This window comes from Sus scrofa, chromosome 7, assembly GCF_054392235.1.
Source record: "Sus scrofa isolate SSC_HxYL_T2T_F1_AM1 chromosome 7, Sscrofa_HxYL_maternal_Yorkshire_Landrace_v2.0, whole genome shotgun sequence".
Classification (NCBI taxonomy): Eukaryota; Metazoa; Chordata; class Mammalia; order Artiodactyla; family Suidae; genus Sus; species Sus scrofa.
This window is the reverse complement of record NC_139389.1, coordinates 105,904,147-105,926,271: the sequence shown is the minus strand read 5'-3', so window position 1 is coordinate 105,926,271 and position 22,125 is coordinate 105,904,147. Positions and strand designations below refer to the sequence as shown.

At 38.9% G+C, this 22,125-nt stretch overlaps 1 protein-coding gene across 19 annotated transcripts in view; it reads right to left on the bottom strand.

Annotated features, from left to right (window-relative positions):
* SIPA1L1 (signal induced proliferation associated 1 like 1) overlaps window positions 1-22,125 on the bottom strand; it is a 378,208-nt gene that overhangs the window by 319,713 nt on the left and 36,370 nt on the right. For 14 of the 19 annotated variants that reach the window (XM_084969649.1, XM_021099433.2, XM_021099436.2 and 11 more), the window contains one exon: window positions 18,229-18,324. The exons of 2 other annotated variants lie outside the window; for them this stretch is intronic. The gene's annotated coding sequence lies outside the window, so the exon portion shown is untranslated. Of the gene's footprint in view, window positions 1-13,080; window positions 13,196-18,228; window positions 18,325-22,125 lie in introns of all 19 variants that reach the window. 3 more of the 19 variants (XM_084969650.1, XM_084969653.1, XM_084969648.1) reach the window with 1 other exon arrangement.

Here is a 22,125-nt window from a genome sequence, read left to right as displayed (position 1 = left end):
AGTCCATTAGAGATCCATAAAATCATCATATTGCAGTCGCCAACCAAGGACCAAAGTAGGTCTGTTTAATTCAATAGTAATGCTACTTCATAATAAATGTTATTTTGACTATTTCTAGAAATTGAAAAGGTCATAAGCAAAGGCAATGCACTTGAAAGCTGCTAAAACCAATATGCACCTGACTTTTCAAGCACTAAAGCTGTTACACCTTATGTCAACAAATATAAAAGTTCAAAGCTATACGATCATATTTTGTTTAAAAAAAAAACAAAAACTACTGCTAATGTACTGATCACCACTATCCCAAAATTGACTAAAGCACTGTAAATTTACCATTTCCTCTATAATCTAGCTGCTTCTAAATACACTAAACAAGAGTGCAAGGGTGAAGAGGAAGGAGTGGATTCCAAACTCATTAAAAAAATGACACATCAATGACTGCTTTATACTCTGTCCAAAGGCCAACTGTACCATGATAATAGCCATTATTAACATCCCGTTTTCTTTTTTCCCAGTTCTCCCAATTAAGACTGGGAAAACTTCCATTTTTTTTTTTTTTCTTATACACATGAAACATTTTGAAGAGGCTTACATAAGCAGCATGTAAGTATCGCTAAACCACTCATGCTTAATCTTTGGTCCTCAAGTGCCAAGTATGACCATAACCATAGAAGCATCATGATGATTAAGAGCTCAAACATGGCTGGATCTAAAAGTACTATAAAATAGTCATATTATCCCTACTCCACTGGAGATCATTTTCTTGCTTCCCAAGGCTAACAGCTACGGATTTCTATCGAGAGCAGCAATTCCTGACACTGCTTGAGATTTTAGAGTTGTTCCACCTTCCCTTCTACAAAACTTAACCGACCTATAACCTAGTCCCTAAAGGCCCTGTCCTCCAGATAAACTACAGTGAGCTGACATGCCACAGGCAAACATCCCAAGGTATAAATTTCTGCAGCAATTTTAATACCAGCAACTTAACAGCAGTCTTTGGAAAACATTCCAACATATCAGGATGAACATGGAGCAATTTAGAGGCCTCTGAGTTCTTGAGCGTTCTGTAATAGCAAAAAGAGCATTTAGGCACTTGTCTATCCTGTTTTCATGCAAGACTGGATCTGGGCATGAAGATATTGTGAAACAAGCATCGTGAAAACACAGGACAAGTTTTATACCATGAAAAATATCCCATCAAAAGTCATCTACAAGAAGTGTTTAATTACTAAAACACATCAACACAAATAATTTAATTCCTGACTGCCCAAGAACACAGTAATTACATACTCAATATACCACTTGACACAGATGTCCTACTTGATAATTGTTTAAATACTTTCTTCTCTGTTATCATACAAGTAAGACACTGTTAACAATTGTATGAAGTTTACATCTCCCGTTTACAGGTGAAGAAACTGGCAATGTACCCAAGTGATTTACCTAGATTAAAACAGTTCCTCACTGACTTTTGAATCCTAAATCTAGGAACTCTAGAGGCCTAATGTATTCATTTTCAAAAAGAAGGCACTGGAAAGAATATGCCAACAATTAAAAGATTCTCAAACTACAAAAGGTAATCATTTAAAACAACATTTTATGCAACTGTTAACCCCTCAACAAAAAATGACTACTATGAAAACTGGAAAATATATAAATTACTACTTAATGTCTACCAAACATGGCACAAAGAAAGTAAACACCACTAAGACATTCTAATGTAAATGAAATCCATAGCAGGAAATACGTTAGTTTTTAAATCACTAAACTATATACACATATAATGGGCCCTATCTACATACACTTTCTTTTTTCCATATACAGCAAAAGGTAACATGGAATTAGTTTTTTTGTATCCTAAAGATCGGGTTAAAAACAAAAAACGAAAGTGTCCCCAGAGGATAAAAATGGATGGCCAAATATATGCTTACTTCCATTCACTCCAAAAATGACAGTAAATAAAAGAAAAATGATGGGAGAAGAAATAATAACATATGAGAGATGTCAATAAAATTCTGAAAGACGGAAAACCAATGCATAACTAAAAACTGATTTAGCAAACTACAGAAAGCTGAAACCTAACTGGTGGGAATAAGGGGAGCGGGGGGACAGGAATAGAAGCAGGTCCATTCATGATGCAGAATTCCAGAAAGGCTTATTATATAAAGGATGAGGCTGAAAACAAAAAGAATTGGTTTTAGATTCTGTGTAAGGAACCAATTTCCTAACCCAATAACTGGGCAATTTACCAGCATAAGTCTGGGGTTTATTCAATGAAAGGATTTGACCAGGCATAACTAGGAATAGCAATGAATCTCTACACTAAAAATATGGGGCATCAAGTTAATAGTAGACTTCTAGCCCTCTTCAGATTTATAAACTGGAAGATTTCTTTAATTTTATTTTTAGGGCCGCACCTGCGGCATAAGGAATTTCCCAGATTAGGGGTCGAATCAGAGCTACAGCTGCCAGCCTATGCCACAGCCACAGCAATGTGGGATCCAAGCCACATCTGCAACCTACACCATAGTTCACGGCAAGGCCAGATTCTTAACCCAATGAGCAAGGCCAGGGATCAAACCCGAATCCTCATGCATATTAGTCGGGTTCATTAACCACTTGAGCCATAAAGGGAACTCCTAGACCAGAAGATTCTCTACTGGAAAAAACTGACCAAATGAAGCTAAAGATCAATAGAAATTGACATGTGGGAACTCTCAATAAAATGGCACAGCCCAAGCTAATCATTCATTGGAGAACACCAGATATACCAGCACAAAGAGCTTCTAATTAACGTCTAGTTAAGAGTATTACCACAAAATTGTTGTAATTACAAAAGGGACAATTTGCCATAAAGATGTGACATTATGAATACATCTGCACTTCGGACTACACGAAGCAAAAACAGATTTAAGGGGGAAAAAAAAGGATAATGACATGATTACCATAGATTTTCACACCCCATCTCAGTAATTGACACAATAATTAAACCAAAAAAAAAAAAAATCAGTTAAGATACAGAAGATCTAACTATCTTCTATCAACTATTTTGACCTGACTTACATCCATAGAAAATCTAACAACTGAAAAATACATATTCCTTTCAAATGCACGTTACATAACCAAGATAGACCATGGTGTGCTACAAAGTAAGTCTCAACAAATTTAAAAGGACTGAAATCACACAAAGTATATTCTCTGACTATAACGGGATTAAGTTAGAAATTAACAAGAAGATATGTGGGTATGGAAATTGAGCCACACACCTCTAGAAAGTGCATGGATCAATGATGAAATCAAAAAAGATATTAGAAAATATTTTTAATTGAATAGCAATAACAAAAAATATCAAAAATTTGTGGAATGCAGCTAAAATAGTACTTAGAGGGAAACTTTTAAAACTGCAAGTGCTTAATAAGAAAATAAGAAAGATCTATCCCAAAGGCCTAAGGTTCTACCACGAGAAACAATAAAAAGCACAAACTAAATTCTAAATAGAGGAAAGTAAATAGCACAGAGCAGAAAGCAATGAAATAGAAAACACAAAAGACAATAGATAAAATTAATAAACTCAAATGCTGGGTATTTAAAATTATCATCAAATAGACAAACTTCTAGGCAGACTGATCAAGAAAAAAAAGAGACAAAACACAAATCACCAATACCAAAAATGAAAAAATACATACACTGCCAGAGAGCTTCAAAACCGACACAAGAAACAGAATATCTAACTAGTTCTACGTCTTTTCAAAAAATTGAATCTGTTGTCAAAAATATTCCAAAAAAAAGAAAACTCCAACTCCAGGTGATTTCACTGTTAAATTATATTAAACACTCAGGAAAGAAATTTTAACTTTTTCAGAAGAGAGGAAGACCACATGCTGAACTCATTTTACAAGGCTAGCATAACACTAATACTAAAATCCGACAGACATCACAGAAACCAAAGTTACAGACTCAGACCCCACATGAACACAGACATAAAAATTTTTAACAAAATTTTAGGAAATTAAATTTAATATTATATATAAAATGCATATATGAGCAAGTACAGTTTATCCCAAGAATGCAAAATTGTTTTCACATTTGAAAATCGCTGTAACACAATAAAAGAGAAAACCTCAGGATCAATAGATGCAGAAAAGGTACCTGACAAAATTAAACAGCCATCATGATAACAGTTCTCCAAAAACTAGGAAAAGCAGAGAATCTCCTCAAACTGGTGAAAAAAACACTACCAAAAAAACCTGAACCCGACATCACACTTAAAGGTAAAAGACGGAACTGTCTTCCCCTGAGATGAAGGATCGATGAGGCAAGAATGCTCACATTTACTGCCTTCTGGCCAATGCTATACTGAAGGTTCAAGCCAGTGCCATAAGGCAAGGAAAATAAATAAAAGGCATAAAGATTATGAAGGAAGAAAAACTTACCTAAAGGTCATGTGGTAATTTTTTTTTTCGTCTTTTTGCCTTTTCGTGGGCCGCTCCTGCGGCATATGGAGGTTCCCAGGCTAGGAGTCTAATCAGGGCTGTAGCCGCCAGCCTACGCCAGAGCCACAGCGATGCCAGATCCGAACCGCATCTGCAACCTACACCACAGCTCATGGCAACGCCGGATCCTTAACCCACTGAGCAAGGCCAGGGATCAAACCTGCAACCTAATGGTTCCTAGTTGGATTCATTAACCACTGAGCCATGACAGGAGCTCCTCATATGGTAATTCTTCTAGAAAACTCCAAGGAATCTACAAAACAACTACTAGAACTAATAAATGAATTTAGCAAGATTGTAGAATACAGAGTTGATGAAAAAAAAAAAAAAGTATGTTCTTACTAGCAGCAATTAGAAAATAAACTTTTAGGAGTTCCCATCATGGCTCAGTGGTTAGCGAATCCAACTGGGAACCATGAGGTTGCGGGTTCAATCCCTGCCCTTGCTCAGTGGGTTAAGGATCCAGTGTGGCTGTGGCGTAGGCCAGTGGCTACAGCTCCAATTAGACCCCTAGCCTGGGAACCTCCATATGCTGCAGGAGCAGCCCAAGAAATGGCAAAAAAGACCAAAAAAAAAAAAAAAGGAACTTTTATTTTAAACCCTACTTGTAGCATATGATAATTGGTATATATATGTGTGGTGTGTGTGTGTGTATAAACTTTTATTTTAAATCCTACTTGGTGGGATATGAATATAGGTATCACACACACACACACACACACACACACACACACGCGCGCGCGCACGCGCGCGCGCACACACAAGTATCTTCACCAAAGTGAAAGAATAAACGAAGAAAGATGACAACACAGAATCTGGAAAATAAAAGATCCCCAAAGGAGAAAACCCAAAGGAATCCCCAAGATAACAGCAAAGAGAAGGCCCAAAGTGGCAGCTCTCTGGAAGCTTGACAGTGAGCAGTTCAGAACCAGCAGGACCCAGCGCTCTGGGAGAAACTGTGCCAGGAGAAACCGGAACTGATGATGCCTTAACTAGTTTTACCATTTAAGTCTTTACAGCTCTTTCAGGATACTTAGAACTAAATGAGCACTTAACAGAAAGCTAAGCAAATTAAAAACAAAGTAAGCACTATCTCTGAGGGGGAAAAGTTAAAAAAAGAAAAAGGAATCACTGAATACTCTGTGACCAAGGTCATCAGTATTCAAATGATAATACTCTAAGTACTAAATGAGGGCTTAGCCAAAAATCAAATTAAATTGTCACTGGAAGGATGGGGAAAGAGTAGGTAGGGAGCTACTGTCACCTTCTGCAGGAAGACATCAAAAAATAATGTTTAGAACTGAAAACTCAAGGTGTAAGAGTAAAATAAATTATTTAGATATACAGCAATAAATGGCCAAAGGAACTAGCTAAAAAAAAAGAAAGAAACAACCAAAAAAACCTTGAAAATGATTGACCCTGAAGAGAGGTACAAAAGGTGAAGCAGAGAATTTTCTCATTTCAAGGCAGTATCACCACTATTATTTTATACTATTGAAACCAGGCATATCATTTGCTAAAATTTAAAATTAAATTTGCTAAAAATTAAAATGAATACAAAATAAAAATCTATAGTGTCCAACCTTGGGACCTGTGTCAAGGAAATATTTTTAACTGAATTTGGTTTCTCAAAACAACTTACAGATAAAAATCAGTTTGAACAAAACACATGAAAAAGGTATATAAACATTTACAAAAAATTAAAACATTCGTAAACTGAAAAACAAGTAGCTCAAAAAAACATTTAGCGAAAGTTAAAAGCATAGAAACATCGAATCCATATCAAATATATCCAGTTTTCTAATAATGCAAGTGATAATTAAGTTTAAAAAAGTTTTCAAAAATACCTGCATCAGCCTCAAAAAATATGTAATATGCCCATGCAGTTCCAGTCGTCGCTCAGTGGTTAACGACTCCAACTAGGAACCATGAGGTTCTAGGGTTCGATCCCTGGCCTTGCTCAGTGGGTTACGGATCTGGCGTTGCCATGAGCTGTGGTGTGGGTCGCAGACGCAGCTCGGATCCCACATTGCTGTGGCTCTGGCGTAGGCTGGCGGCTACAGCTCCAATTAGACCCTTAGCCTGGGAACCTCCATATGCTATGGGAGCGGCCCAAAGACAAAAAGGCAGAAAGACAAAAAATATATACATGTATGATATGCCCAAAAAGCCTTGCTACCTACTGTAATAGGCACTTTCTCTCAGTTCCTCATCTGCCCACAGTAACTTGGAGTATTTTCCAATTCTACCTAAGCGCTCCGGAGACCAGCTGCTGACCATCGCAGCAGAGGTGCAGTGAATGGACGCGCCACCAATCATTTCAAACACAAGGACTCTAAAGGCCACTCCATCCCGTCTCTGTAGGGTGAATTACTTCTGAGGGGATCTTCTGCAAAACAGTCTTCAGGTCACCAAACTACCAGGAAGTTCGGAAGGAAGTAGACGGGAAAAAATAGGATAACATTTTGAAAAATAGGCACGATATATTTCTAAAACATTTTCACTCGTGCCTTTAGATGTTGGGTGGGAGACTTTCTGGGAACTAAAAGACTATTCATAGCTCTACCCAAACAGAAACATTCTAATTAAATGTATAATATTAATCTAATTGTCTAAGAAAACGCTTAAGGGGAGTCTACAGTTTCTAAAACTGACTTTATGGGGAGGGGCAATTTCTCACTGAAGATGTGTGCAGCCCATGTGGTCATTCCTGTGTTTGTAAACTGTAATTTGTGATGATGCAACTGAACACTGCAGGCACCTCAGGCCATCTGTATTTAAAGAGGAGTGTTTACCGCCATATCCTGCCAAACAACCACAATACCACTTAACCTCAGTTCAACTACTGCGTGAACGAACTTGTCAGGATTACACTGAAATACAGATGCAAAACAAATACGAGGTCAAGGAATGTGATGTTCACATGCTGAAAAGGAGGGTAGGGAGGGAAATCCTTATATAATGCCCCTTCGTCACTAGAGCAGAATGGACACGAGCATTTAAATTCCAAATGCTAAGTATACAGATAAAAATAACAAATTCCCAGTTTTGGAAGAAGAAATGAATTCCTCTGAAGGGTGGAATGTGTTATCTCAGAAAGCAGTTCCAAGTAGGTGGCAATAAAAGACATGTTGTCTCTGGATCTATCCAAGCAAATTAGTAAGTCTAGAAACAGGAGAAAAGGGTGAATCTGAGAACATTTTTTCAATGTAGGATTTAGAGTAGATTGCTCTAAGTTATTGATTTGAATCCACTTGCATTAACAAGAGCAACTAAAAGTCACTACCACCCATCACTTCCTGTGATCTAAACCCACTTGGTAGTGCCAAACTTTTTTTTGATGTTGTTGTTGCTTTTTAGGACAGCACTTTCGGCATAGGGAAGTTCCCAGGCTAGGGGCTGAATCAGAGCTGCAGTCTTGGGCCTACGCCTGAACCACGGCAACACCAGATCCGAGCCTCGTCTGCGACCTACACCACAGCTCACAGCAACTATGGATCCTTAACCCACTAAGCGAAGCCAGAGATGGAACCCGCATCCTCGTGGATACTAGTTAGATTCATTTCCGCTGCACCACAACGGGAATTTCCAGACTCTTAATGAACAAGTTCTCACAGGAAGGTGAGCCAATACACTCATTCGCTTCTGTGGGTCCATCATCAAATATTTATTGGCCAAAAATATTTCCTTTAGAAAAATGCTAATAAATTAAAAACCAGGAATAAGACAGTGTGATAATGTCTTAACTGTGACTTATCATGTTTTCTCACTTCTTTTTCTTTCTTTTTAGGGCCACACCCGTGGCATACAGAGGCTCCCAGGCTAGGGATCCAACTGGAGCTGCAGCTGCCAGACTATACCACAGCCATAGCAACGCAGGATCCAAGCTGCATCTGTGACCTATACCACAGCTAATGGCAATGCCAGATCCTTAACCCACTGAGGGAGACCAGGGATCAATCCCACAACCTCATGGCTCCTAATCGGATTCATTTCCACTGCGCCACGACGGGAACTCCCTCACTTCTTAATAAAATGCAGAGTTCAGTCTGTAAGGCCAAGAGGCCACCAAAAGATCCATTCAGCCACCACACGTCAGGCTTGAAATGGAGAAACACATTAAGGAGGCCCAATTAGGGATAAAAAAGCTGTCAGCCACCATCACATGGACTCCAGACAATGCCACTTGGACCTCAGTTTTAGTTTATCATTCAAGTAAGATGTGACACAAGAGTATACCAAGATTATATGCGAATTATCTTTGCAACAAGTCCATTTACTCAGGGTCCCTAAAACACTCAATTATGTCTAGGGTAAAACTATAAGAACATATGTTTTAGTGTGTTTAAAAAACTTTGAGGCTGTTCTGGCACTTTCATCAGTAAGACAGATCATTTTAATCTTTCATTTGTCATGAATAAACAAACCCTTCAAAAATGTTATCCTCACTACTCAAAATAAGGGGAAGCATTACTAGAATTCCATTTCGCAATTCATCTAGATCACCACTGCCGAATGTTCTCACAAGTATTTCTTTCTTCTTTTTCCTTTATTGGTTGCCCCACAGCATATGGAGTTCCTAGGTCAGAGATCAGATCTGAGCCACAGCTGCAACCTGAGCCACAGTTGCAACCTATGCCATAGCTGCAGGAATGCCAGATCCTTAACCCACTGTGCCAGGTCAGGGACCGAACCTGCGTCGCAGTGCTCCAGAGACACTGCCAATCCTGTTGCGTCGCAGGAGGAACTCCATGTAAGTATTTCTTACACACACTATCATTACTCAGGCTTGATAACTGATTAAATGTAAAGTGAACTACTTTACCAGTGATTAAAAAGGATTATTTTATCAAAGTCACTGTTAGCTGGTAAACAGAATTCAAGATCAACTTCTCATTTAGTGGCCTTTTTCACTCCAAAGTACCATTCTTACTATTAAATTCAATACACATTTGCCTTTATGATGTTACATTAATATATTGCTTTTATTGTAAATACTTTCTACAAAATGAATACTCCAGAGCATGAACTATTTCTATATATGTGAAATTATTACTGGTATTTAAAAATAAATAAATATAAGTAATTTAGAAAGTAAACTGTGATGTCACAGATACAAAGTACCATTTCTGATTCAGCAAAATCCTGACATCAGAGTTGGAAGCAGGACCTTTGAATCCTATATCCATAAGTAACCTTGGACAGGTGACTTGACCACTCTGACTCTCCATTCCTATATACTTCACCTGGAGAACACCACTGAGTTACTGAGAGGAAGAAATGAGACCATGGATATAATAAGCTCTAGGCACAGTGCTGGCACAACAAGTAAGTACTAGCCATTATCATTGTGCTGTTTTTACTGAAAGAAAAGTATAGAGTAATCACAACCAAAGAGGTTAAACTTAAGCAGTACACATTGGTCTTTGAAAGTCTATCCAAATAGTGAAATAAGAATACCATAAAAATAAAACAAAACATAGAAAAACATATAAAAAAGTTCTGCAAGGTCTAGTATATTTTACCATCTTTTTTAGAAACTCTTAGTTCTATTCTGACTTGAATAGACATTGTCTAAGATAAAGACATTTACTACCTCATCTCCCAATACCTTGAAAACAGAATAAATCTTTTCAAAAGAATAAACTAATGTTTTAGCCTGGGCGTGGTGGGGGGGGAGGATTGGGAGTTTGGGATTAGGCGATGCAATCTATTATATATCAGATGGACAAATAACAAGGTCCTACTGTAGAGCACAGGGAACTATATTCAATATCCTGCAATAAACCATAACAGAAAAAATATGAAAAAGAATATATATATATTTAACAGATCACTGTGCTATACAGCAGAAATTAACACATTATAAGCCAACTATACTTCATAGTTTTTAAAAATGAAAAAATAAAAAAGAATGAATTAAAGAAGAGCTCGGAATGTTTATCAGCATTTTTAAAAAAGTGGAACATGGGCTCAATGTCCATCTATTTGGAAACAAGAAAAAATATGCAGCTATAAAAAGAGAGGGATTTATACATCCTAATATGGAATGATCTAAGACATGTTGTCAAGTTAAAAAAAAAAAAAGTAAGACTATTTATGTTAAGACAACCAAAAAAAAATAACTTACATTACATACATACATATTTATGCACTTAAATGCATACACAAAGGATTGAAAGAATGTGACCCATGGTGACCTCTTGGTTTTACTCTGCATAATTCTGTTATTTAACCATTTCAGTGAGACTCTATTTATGTATTACTTGTGTAATTTATGAACTGCCAGGAAAGCTAGCCAATAAATACACTGGGTTAAAATCAAGTAAAAATAAGTTTTAGACAGCACTTCATAGTTTACAAAAGGATTTTGTAACCCTTTAAATAAATCCTTTAAAATCATGTAACACATCATCTAATTTGATCCCTATAATAGCGTCTAGAATTTAAGACAGTATCCTTACTTTACAAGTGAGAACAGACTCATGTATTTATTAATCCACAGTTAATAAATGCAGAGCCAAAACGGAAACATGGTCCCCTGACTCTCAATTCGGTGTTGAGCTTCCTGCGTGACATTTCCTCCATAAATCGAAACTCTGGCATCTATACCAAAGTTCTCTAAACCTCTTAGTGCTTCCCTTCACGTGAAAGTGTGTAGTGTGGAGGTAAAGGCACCAGAGACCTGGGTTCTAGTCTTGACTACATCACCACTACGACTTCACAGTAAAGCAAACTCTTGTGGCTGCACATGAGATTCAACAGTAATGCTTTTAAAAAATACTAATACCTAAACCTGACCTCCAGAGATTAGGATTTTTTTTTTTGTCTTTTCTAGAGCTGCACCTGCAGCATAATGGAGGTTCCCAGGCTAGGGGTCTAATCGGAGCTACAGCTACCGGCCTACACCACAGCCACAACACAAGATCCAAGCCACATCTGCGACCTACACCACAGCTCACGGCAACGCCAGATCCTTATCCCACTGAACAAAGCCAGGGATCGAACCCACAACGTCATGATTCCTAGTCGGATTCATTTCCACTGCGCCACGACAGGAATTCCCAGAGATTAGGATTTAATTGGTCTGGGGGCATTAGTGCATTTATTAAGTTCCCCAGGTTATTCTAAGGTACAGCTTAGTTAAGACCAGAGCTTTTTTTTTTTTTTTAGGGCCATACCCACAGCATATGGAGGTTCCCAGGCTAGGGGTCAAACTGGACTTGTAGCCGCCAGCCTACTCCAGAACCACACAGTAACATGGGATCCGAGCCACATCTGTGACCTGCACCACAGCTCATGGCAATGCCAGATCCTTAACCCACTGAGTGCCCAGGGATCGATCCCGCATCCTCATGGATGCTAGTCGGGTTCGTTAACCACTGAGCCACAACAGGAACTCCAAGACCAGAGCTTTAAGACTTAATACTATCAGATAAAAATAAAAGATATTAAAAATCACATGGTATGTACTTCATAGAGTTGAAAGGAGGGATGAACATTATCATATATGGGAAAGCCTCTTGTAAACAATAAAATGCCAGAGTTCCCGTCGTGGTGAAGTGGAAAGGAATCCAACTAGGAACCATGAGGTTGCAGGTTCGATCCCTGGCCTCACTCAGTGGGTTAAGGATCCGGCGTTGCCGTGAGCTGTGGTGTAGGTCACAGACGCAGCTCGGATCTGGCATTGCTGCAGCTCTGGCATAGGCCAGAGGCCACAGCTCCAAGTAGACCCCTAGCCTGGGAACCTCCATGTGCTGCGGGTGCAGCCCTATAAAAGACAAAAAAGACCAAAAAAATAAAATAAAAACAAAAACCCATAAAATGCCCTACATGTGTTTGGGATGGTTATTTATTCCTTCCAACAGGGAATACATCTGTGTATCAGACATCAGACATGTGCTGGGACAGAGAAGATGATCCCAGGTCCTCAAATAACAGCCATGCAGGTGGTGACCAGCCCACCCTTAGGGCATGAAGGTGTGTAGGGGTGACAGTGAGAAGAGGCCTAGAAAGGGCAGTGTGAAGCAAACCCTTAAGCTAGATCTTGACGTTCTAGACAGGGGCACATCACAACCAGGCACACAGTTCAGGGTGGCCAGAGATGCCCAGAGAGGGGTCTTGGCCCCTGAGAGTCTTTTAGGGAGTCTGTGAGGTTAACACTGTTTTAATAATAATAATTCTAAGACCATCCCCACCAAAGAACTGGAGATAACCCACATGTCCTCCAACTCGTAGACAAACTGTAGTACACTCATACACTGGAGTAAGACAGCCATAAGCAGGAACAGATTAGTGATACACTTGAGCATGGATGGATCTCAAATGCGTTATGTTAAATTTAAATGAAAGAAGCCAGATTCAAAAGGTTACAGACCACACAGTTGCATTTATATGACATTTGGGCAAAAGCAGAACCACAGCACTATAAAACAGGTCAAAGTGTGCTGAGGCTAACGGGAGGGGAACAGTTTGGGGCGATGAAAATGTTCCTTATCATTACTGTGGTTACATGACCATATGCACTTGCCAAAATCCAGAACACTGTACACTAAAAAAGGTAGATTATACTGTATATCGGTCACACCTCAATCAATGGAACTTCTAAAAACACCACCACACTGCTGTTTGCTTTTCATTCTCACACTCTCATAAGTGGACAGTGTTTTCCAGAAGGTGCGTGACTTGATGATGTCACCACTCTGCAATGTAGCAATGTAAGTTCGTATAGTCTATGTTTAAAACTTATCTCCATTTTATTTTAATTTTTAGGGCCACACTTGTGGCATATAGAAGTTCCTGGACTAGGGGTTGAAATGGAGCTGCAGCTGTAGGCCACAGCCACAGCCACAGCCACAGCCACAGCCAGATCCAAGTCGCATCTGCAACCTACTCCACAGCTTGCAGCTACATCAGATCTTTAACCCACTGAGCTAGGCCAGGGATTGGGCCCACATTCTCACGGACACTATGTTGGGTTCTTAACCCACTGAGCCACAATGGGAACTTCTCCATTTTAATTTCTAAAACAGTAAATAGTGATAGATTTAATCAACATAAACTGAGGTTCCCATGGGGCTTCAATAATTTTCAACAGTATAAAAGGCTTCTGAGACCAAAAGTTTGAGAACCACTGCCGTGGATAATTGGAAGGCCCAGAAGTGTTCTTGGCAGAAAATAATGAGACCCAACTTTACAAAGAGTGGTACAAGGAAATTAGTGAAGAAGTTACTTCAAAGGTCTGAGTAAGGCTGATCCCAGGATATACTAGAAAGAAATTATGTCCACACTTCATCTGTAGCTTGTTATAAATCCTAACCAGCTTCGACTGAGCTGCCTCTTCGCAAACTAACTTCTTTTTCTGTGGTGGTGTCCACAACTTATGGAAGTTCTTGGGCCAGGGACAGCACCCAAGTCACAGCATTGACAACAGTGGACCCTTAACCCACTGAGCCACCAGGGAACTCTGCAAATTTATTTCTTCTACCTGATAATATAGTTAGGAAACTAAATCTGCTGCAACAGCCATCCTACAATGCGCTACTCAATGATCTGTGCATTATTCACTCAGATGTGATCGTCCCTCTTCAAATGACGCCAATGCCTTAAAGTTGAGTTTGTTTTTATATGTGTGTGTGTGTCTTTTTAGGGCCGCACCCGTGGCATAATCAGGCTAGGGGTCGAAATGGAGCCACAGCCGCCAGCCTACGCCACAGGCACAGCAATGCAGGACCCAAGCAGGATCTGCAACCTACACCACAGCTCACAGCAATGCCAGGTCCTTAACCCACTGAGTGAGGCCAGGGATCAAAGCTGCATCCTCATGGATAACAGTCAGATTTGTTTCTGCTGCTTTGAAAAGTAACCATCCTACAGAGGTGCAAAACTTAATTCAGAAGTGATGGACCTAGAAGTTATCATACTAAGAGAAGTCGGTCAGTCAGAGAAAGACAAATATGTGAGATCACTAACGTGTGGAATTTAATAAAAAAATGATACAAAAGAACTTAAATAGAAACAGACTCAAAGATTTTGAAATCAAACTTACAGGTTTACCAAGGGGTAAATATGGCAGGGGAAGGAGGACAAATTAGGGGGCTAAGATTGACGTATACACACTATATATAAAATAGATAGTTTCCATATAAATTTTTGGATTGTTTGCTCCAGTTCTATGAAAAATGTCATGGGTAATGTGATAGGGATTGCACTGAATCTGCAGATTGCTTTGGGTGGTATGGCCATTTTTATGATATTAATTCTTCCAATCCAGGAGCATGGAGTATCTTTCCATTTCTTTGAATCCCCTTTAATTTCCTTGATTAATCTTTTATACTTCTCAGTATGTAAGTCTTTCACCTCCTCGGTCAGGTTTATTCCTAGTCATTTAATTTTGGGGGATGCGATTTTAAAAGGTATTGTGTTTTTATATTTCTTTTCTAACATTTCATTATTAGTATACAGAAATGCAACTGATTTCTGAATGTTAATCTTGTATCCTGCTACTTTGAGGAATTCGCTGATCAGTTCGAGTAGTTTTTGTGTGGAGTCCTTAGGGTTTTCTATATATAGTATCATGTCATCTGCATAGAGTGACAATTTTACCTCTTCTCTTCCAATTTGGATACCTTTTATTTCTTTTGTTTGTCTGATTGCCATGGCTAGGACTTCCAGTACTATGGTGAATAAAAGTGTTGAGAATGGGCATCCTTGTCTTATTCCAGATTTTAGTGAGAAAGCCTTCAGCTTTTCTCCATTGAGTATTATATCAGCTGTGGGTTTGTCATAAATGTGTTTTATTATGTAATGTTCCCTCTATATCCTCTTTGGTAAGAGCTGTCTTCATGAATAGATGTTGGACTTTGTCAAACGCTTTTTCGGCATCTATTGACATGATCGTGTGGTTTTTGACTTTTCTTTTGTTAATGCAGTGTATCACATTGATTGATTTGCCTATGTTGAACCATCGTTGTGAACCTGGGATGAATCCCACTTGGTTGTGGTGTATGATCTTTTTTATATATGTTGTTGGATTCAGTTGGCTAAAATTTTGTTGAGAATTTTTGTATCTATATTCATCAAAGATATTGGCCTATAATTTTCTTTTTTGGAGGTGTCTTTGGTTTTGGAATTAGAGTGATGGTGGCTTCATAGAATGTCTTTGGGAGTGTTCCTTCTTCAACCTTTTGGAAAAGTTTAAGGAGGATGGGTATAAGTTCTTTGCATGTTTGGTAGAATTCACCTGTGAAGCCATCTGGTGGATTTTTGTTTGTAGGGAGTGTTTTTATCAGATGTTCAATTTCATTTCTAGTGATAGGTCTGTTCAACTGATCTATTTCTTCTTGATTCAGTTTTGGTGGGCTGTATGTCTCTAGAAAGTTGTCCTTTTCTTCTAGGTTGTCAAATTTGTTGGCATATAATTTTTCATAGTATTCCCTTATGGTTTCTTCTATTTCTGCAGTATCCATTGAGATTTCTCCTTTTTCATTTCTTATTTTGTTTATGTGAGTTCTTTCTAGCCTCTTCTTGGTGTGTCTGGCCAGAGGTTTGCCAATTTTGTTTACACTTTCAAGGAACAAGGTCTTGGTTTTACTGATTTCTTTCTTTCTTTTTTTTTTTTTTTTTTTTTTTGCTTTTTAGGCCTGTACCTGTGCCATATGGAGGTTCCCAGGTTAGGGGTCCAATCGGAGCTACCAGTGCCAGCCACAGCCACAGCAACACCAGATCTGAGCCACATCTGTGACCTATACCACAACTCATGGCAACACCAGATCCTTAACCCACTGAGTGAGGCCAGGGATTGAACCTGCAATCTCATGGTTCCTAGTCAGATTCATTTCTACTGTGCCACAACGGGAACTCCTAAATCTCTATTTTATTGATTTCCTCTTTGATGATTTCCTTCCTTCTGCTGACTCTGGAAACATGCGCCCCTATGTTCACTGTAGCATTATTCACAACAGCCAAGACATGGAAATCCAAATGTCCATTGACAGATAAATGGATTAAGATGTGGTTTATATACACAATGGAATATACTCAGCCATAAAAAAGAACAAAATAATGCCATTTGCAGCAACTAGAGACTCCCATACTAAGTGAAGTAACTCAGAGAAAGACAAATACCATCTGATATCACTTATATCTGGAATCTAATATATGGCACAAATGAACCTTTCCATAGAAAGGAAACTCATGGACTTGGAGAACAGACTTGTGGTTGCCAAGGGGGAGGGGGAGGGAGCGGGATGGTCTGGTCTGGGAGTTTGGGATTAACAGATGCAAACTATTGCACCTGGAATGGATAAGCAATGAGACCCTGCTGGACAGCACAGGGAACTATATCTAGTCACTTGTGATGGAACATGATGGAGGATAATGTGAGAAAAAGAATATATATATATATATGTATGACTGGGTCACTTTGCTGTACAGTAGAAATTGACAGAACATTGTAAATCAACTATAATGGAAAAAATAAAAATCATAAAAAATAAAATAAAATAGGTAACAAAGACCTACTATATAGCACAGGGAACTCTACTCAGTACTGTGTAATAACCTACATGGGAAAAGAATCTGAAAAGGAATTGATATATGTATATGTATAAATTGAAGTATCCTGAAACTAGCACAACTTTGTAAGTTAACTATACTCCAATAAAATCTATTTTAAAAGACTAATTTAGAAGTGATTCAGTACCTCAAAATCAATTAGGAAAATTTGGTAACTGATTAAAAAGGTAATTTATTACTTCTCTGAAATGTACTTTCATTTGTATCCAAAAACACGACAATCCCAACTCAGCACAATTTATCTATGTCATGCTTTTTTTTCAGATTTGGGTTGGGGGAGCTATTTTTTGGTTTTGGTTTTTTTCTAGACTGCACAGTTCCCTTTCTTCCTGGGAAGAAATTCATTTCTAAATACTAACTCCCAAATTCCAAATTATTTCGAGTACAGATCTTCTTGCTATAATCTTCTCATGCCCAGAACTATTACAATAGTACTTTGTGATGCCACAGAGATAGAGAAATTAATCTTAAAAGCATCCATGTCTTTAAGCTTTAAAAAACAAAAGCTAGGTAGACAAACAGATGATAGATTGATAAAGCAATCACGGGAAGGAAAAGGTAGGTATTAGGAGGATGATTTCCTCCTCCTGAAATAAACTTAAATACAGCTTTACATACTATTTTGAATGAACATTTGTATGTGTTTTAATTGCCATCACATACTGCTTCTCTAATTGTTTTAAGTAGCCAGCCCATTGGCACCTCTTAGATAAGCCCAAACAGGTGGAAACTGGTCTGGAGAATTCAATTTGCCACCTTCTAAAAAATTCACCTGTACTTTGGAGTTCCCGTCGTGGCGCAGTGGTTAACGAATCCGACTAGGAACCAGGAGGTTGCGGGTTCGGTCCCTGCCCTTGCTCAGTGGGTTAACGATCCGGCGTTGCCGTGAGCTGTGGTGTAGGTTGCAGACGCGGCTTGGATCCTGCGTTGCTGTGGCTCTGGCGTAGGCCGGTGGCTACAGCTCCGATTCAACCCCTAGCCTGGGAACCTCCATATGCCGCGGGAGCGGCCCAAGAAATAGCAACAACAACAACAACAAAAGCCAAAAAAAAAAAAAATTCACCTGTACTTCTATTCATGTGAAAGGGGGTAGGGGGAACCCAAGACCTCCACCAAAGGATCTGTGTATTATTAAGAGAAAGTAAAATGAGATCCTTACCTGAAAGTACAGTCTTTTTCATCTGCCTCTTACACAAAAATCTTGGGAAATTAGTTTACAGTCAATATTACAGGAGATTCAAATTTGAAATTGAACCTATGGATTAAAAAGGGGGAAATAATTAATGTGAAATACATGCACAATGAGGATAAAAACATCAATTTGATCAAAGATGAAATTTCCGTACACTTGTTAAAGCCAAATGGTTTCTGCAGGAAACCTGTTTTCTGTGACTCAAATCCAAAATGGAAAACGTGGGTGGTTCTTCCTGTCTTACCATTAAGAGTCAGCCAATTGGCTGATGAAGTTTTCACACAACTTAAGTTCAAATGCTAGCCCCCCATCTGCTCTAATACCGTCATACCTTAGGGAAATGAAACAGGAATAAAGGATTTCTTCAGCCTCAAGGTCAGTCTTTAACACAGTACCTCAGACTTATTCTGTCTAGCCCATATTTAAGCAAACTGTTAAGTTCTTCAAAACTTCAAATCCAGAAGATGTGAAAAATGAGAGCTAAATCACAAAATAATTCAGAAGCTGTAAAGCTACCTCTCACTTCAGAGCTAGGATGTCTGAAACAGGACTCTCTTGGGTACTAAGCTATAACAGCAGACTTGGGAGCAGGGGCTTCGGGCCCTGTTATCTTCACTACAGATGTGCTTCTTCCCCCCCCACCCCCCACCACAAGGAAATCACTGTGTGCCAAGTCATGCCTGCCAACAGATACCACATTTGAACTTCTAAACATAGAACTCTGCCAGATTGGGATATGAATCCAATAATTCTATAGGGTATTTGGGCATCTCCACCTAGAGCTAGTACACTTGCTAGTGTGATACCAATACAGACTTAAAAGACACACAACAGCATGCCTGCAAGGAGAGAAACACCAGGGCTATATAACACTAGCATCATGTATACACGTCTCACGAAGACCCCCTACAATAAAACCTGCAATCCACAGAAAATCTACAAATACAACACAATAAAAACTCAGGTGGCTGCTCCCAACATGATACAAGGACTCCAAGTACTGGTCCCTTAAGACGGCAAGCCTGATTTGAAAGTTCCTCATGTTTTAGAAGTTTGTAAAATTTTTCAAGAGGCTCAGATAGTCTAACCAGCTTAGCAGAGAAGAGCTTTCCATGAGCCTCCAGGGACTGCTGAGCAACTTTCTGCACGATTCCTTTCCCACTGACTAGACTAAAGCAAGGGGCACTGGCCCCCAAAATACTCATTTCAGGAGAACTGTTTTGTGTGGAGATGATGTAACTTGAAATACGCACACTGTTTGTATATTTAAATTTTAGAAAAGATGTGTCTGGAGAACTAAGCTGATTACAAGCAAATATAGATCATAAACTCTTAGAGCTGGAAGAGACCCCAATACCCCATTATCACTATAAAACTCTCACTTTGCAAATAAGATTAAGTCACAATCTCTCGAATGCCACTGAATGCCAGCCTGGTGCTCTGCTATTACATCCTATTCTCTAGTCAGTTGTGGAAACAATATTTTGGAGTATATTAAAATTAAATTATAAATCAACTGCAAAATAAATGTCTCATTTAACCATATGTTACAAAAGAAACAATTAACATAAACGATTAAGAAGAAAAACCTTCGGAGCACTGGCTGCTGGGGTAGGGCAGGGTGGGGTTGGATATCTTTCTCCATGTAAGTATGGTCTGATTTTATGGTCAGGAAAAAAATATGTACAAACTATATGCACAAATTATCTCTTTTTTAAAACTGATCACTTCCAAAGCAGTACCTCTAGCAAAAAGATGAATATCATATCTTACTTGACTTCTACAGAATGTTGAAATGACAAAAATAGCAATCCTATCTTATCAAGTTGAGGTTTACAATGTTTTCTAAATAAGGTCTTTTTACTGCTCTATAATTAACTTCCCCAATATATCTACCTTCAGAACAGATCAAGCAGACCTATTTCTCTGCTGTGGTTTTCTTTAAAACTCAGGGTTTTTTGGGGGGGAGGGAGTTCTTCTTTTTAGGGCTACATGCAGCATATGGAGGTTCCCAGGCTAGGGGTCGAATTGAAGCTACAGCTGTGACTGCCACAGCAGCGAGGGATCAGAGCCATGTCTGCAACCTACACCACAGCTCACCACGACACCAGATCCTTAACCCACTGAGCAAGGCCAGGGATCAAACCCCTGCATCCTCATGGACACTCGTAGGGTTCATTACCACTGAGCCATGATGGGAACTCCTAAAGCCAAACATCTCTTTATATAAAAGTGAGAATTTATAAACTACATTATGTCCCAAAACTTCCTAGGAGGCTACCTACCACCAGCTTAACGAAGTGACCATTTTATTTTACTTTACTTTTTTATTTTATTTTATTGGCTGTGCCCACAGGATGTAGAAGCTTCCAAGCCAGGAACTGATCATGCACCGCACCAGTGACTCAACCTGCTACAGTGACAACACCAGGTCCTTAACCTACTGTGCCACAAGAGAACTCCAAAGTGACAATTTTAGAACCACATAGACTTAACCTGCACAAAATGTACCTCTGTCTTGAGTTTTAGCTTTTCTCAAAAGGTTTGGAAATGTACTTTCACATCTAGATGACTCTACCCAAGCGTTTTCCACTCTGCAGAGACTTTGATTTCCCTCCTCCCTCCCTCTCCTGTTGCCTCAGCACCTAAGACTCTGAAACCTGCCCTCTTTTTGGCCTCAAGTTTGAAAATAAAAAACCTCTAAGTCAATTACATTTAAAACCAGTAACTGTCCAAGTCTATAGTTGAGAATTCTGTGTATATTTTTATCATTTAGTAATCTAGATTGTAATATTTAAAGAATTTGTTCCACTGATTCAAGCTGGAAAGTAATGATTTTTTTTTTTTTCACTGAATCCAAGCTCCTTGTTTATTGCCAAATAAGCCAGGAGGTTCCAGAATACCACTTATAGCACAACACACACTTAAAATATTTATTTTCTTTATATACCAACTGAAGATTCTGCCATCCCCAATGAGTTCAGGAATAAAATAATCACTGAGATTGAGAATCTGCCATTTTACTAGTAGGAATCCTAAGTAGCTGCTTTTGCCAAGTTCATTCATTCAACATACAGATATTAAATACATACTATGGACCAGATACTATTTTTCCTGCTGGAATGTACAAGAAATTGACAAAAGCCTGCCTTTGGGGAGCAAGCAGTCTAATGGAGGAGAAACAAAATAGGCAATAGGCATAATATACAGACAAATGTAGCAGATACACATATATAATATTAGAGGGGAATCTATGCTATTAAAAAGAAAAAAGTCAGGATGGTAAAATAAGGGGATTCAGGAATGAATGCAGGGAAGATGGGTTGCAATCTTAAAGAGAATGGGTTAAGGTTAAGACTCACTACAAAGATAGCTCTAAGCAAAAACTTGAAGGAAGTGACACGTGAACCACATTTAATTTTCCTAATAATTTTTACCTCGTACTGATTATCATGTCATAGCGAATGGCTTATCAGAAGAGCTGTGTATGAAGAAAGTTATGAGCAGTCAGAAGAGTCAATAGGAGAGAGTTACACCTAAACCCCCTTCACTTTTGCAGTGAAACTTACTAAGTGAAACTTACCCTTTCAATTAGGCAAGCTCACTGATCATTCCCCACATACACCCCCAAGGATTGTTCTAAACAAAAGTCTTAGCTCTGTGATTCAAATTCCTCAAAATGCAGGAAGAAATTTCCAAGTATTCATTTGCCACATAATAAAGCACCACTGTTATCCAACCAACAATCCCACCGAGATGGGAGTTCCCATCGTGGTTCAGCAGGTTAAGAACCAGGCATAGTGTCCACAAGGATGCAGGTTCGATCCCTGGCCTCACTCAGTGGGTTAAAGATCCAGCATTGCC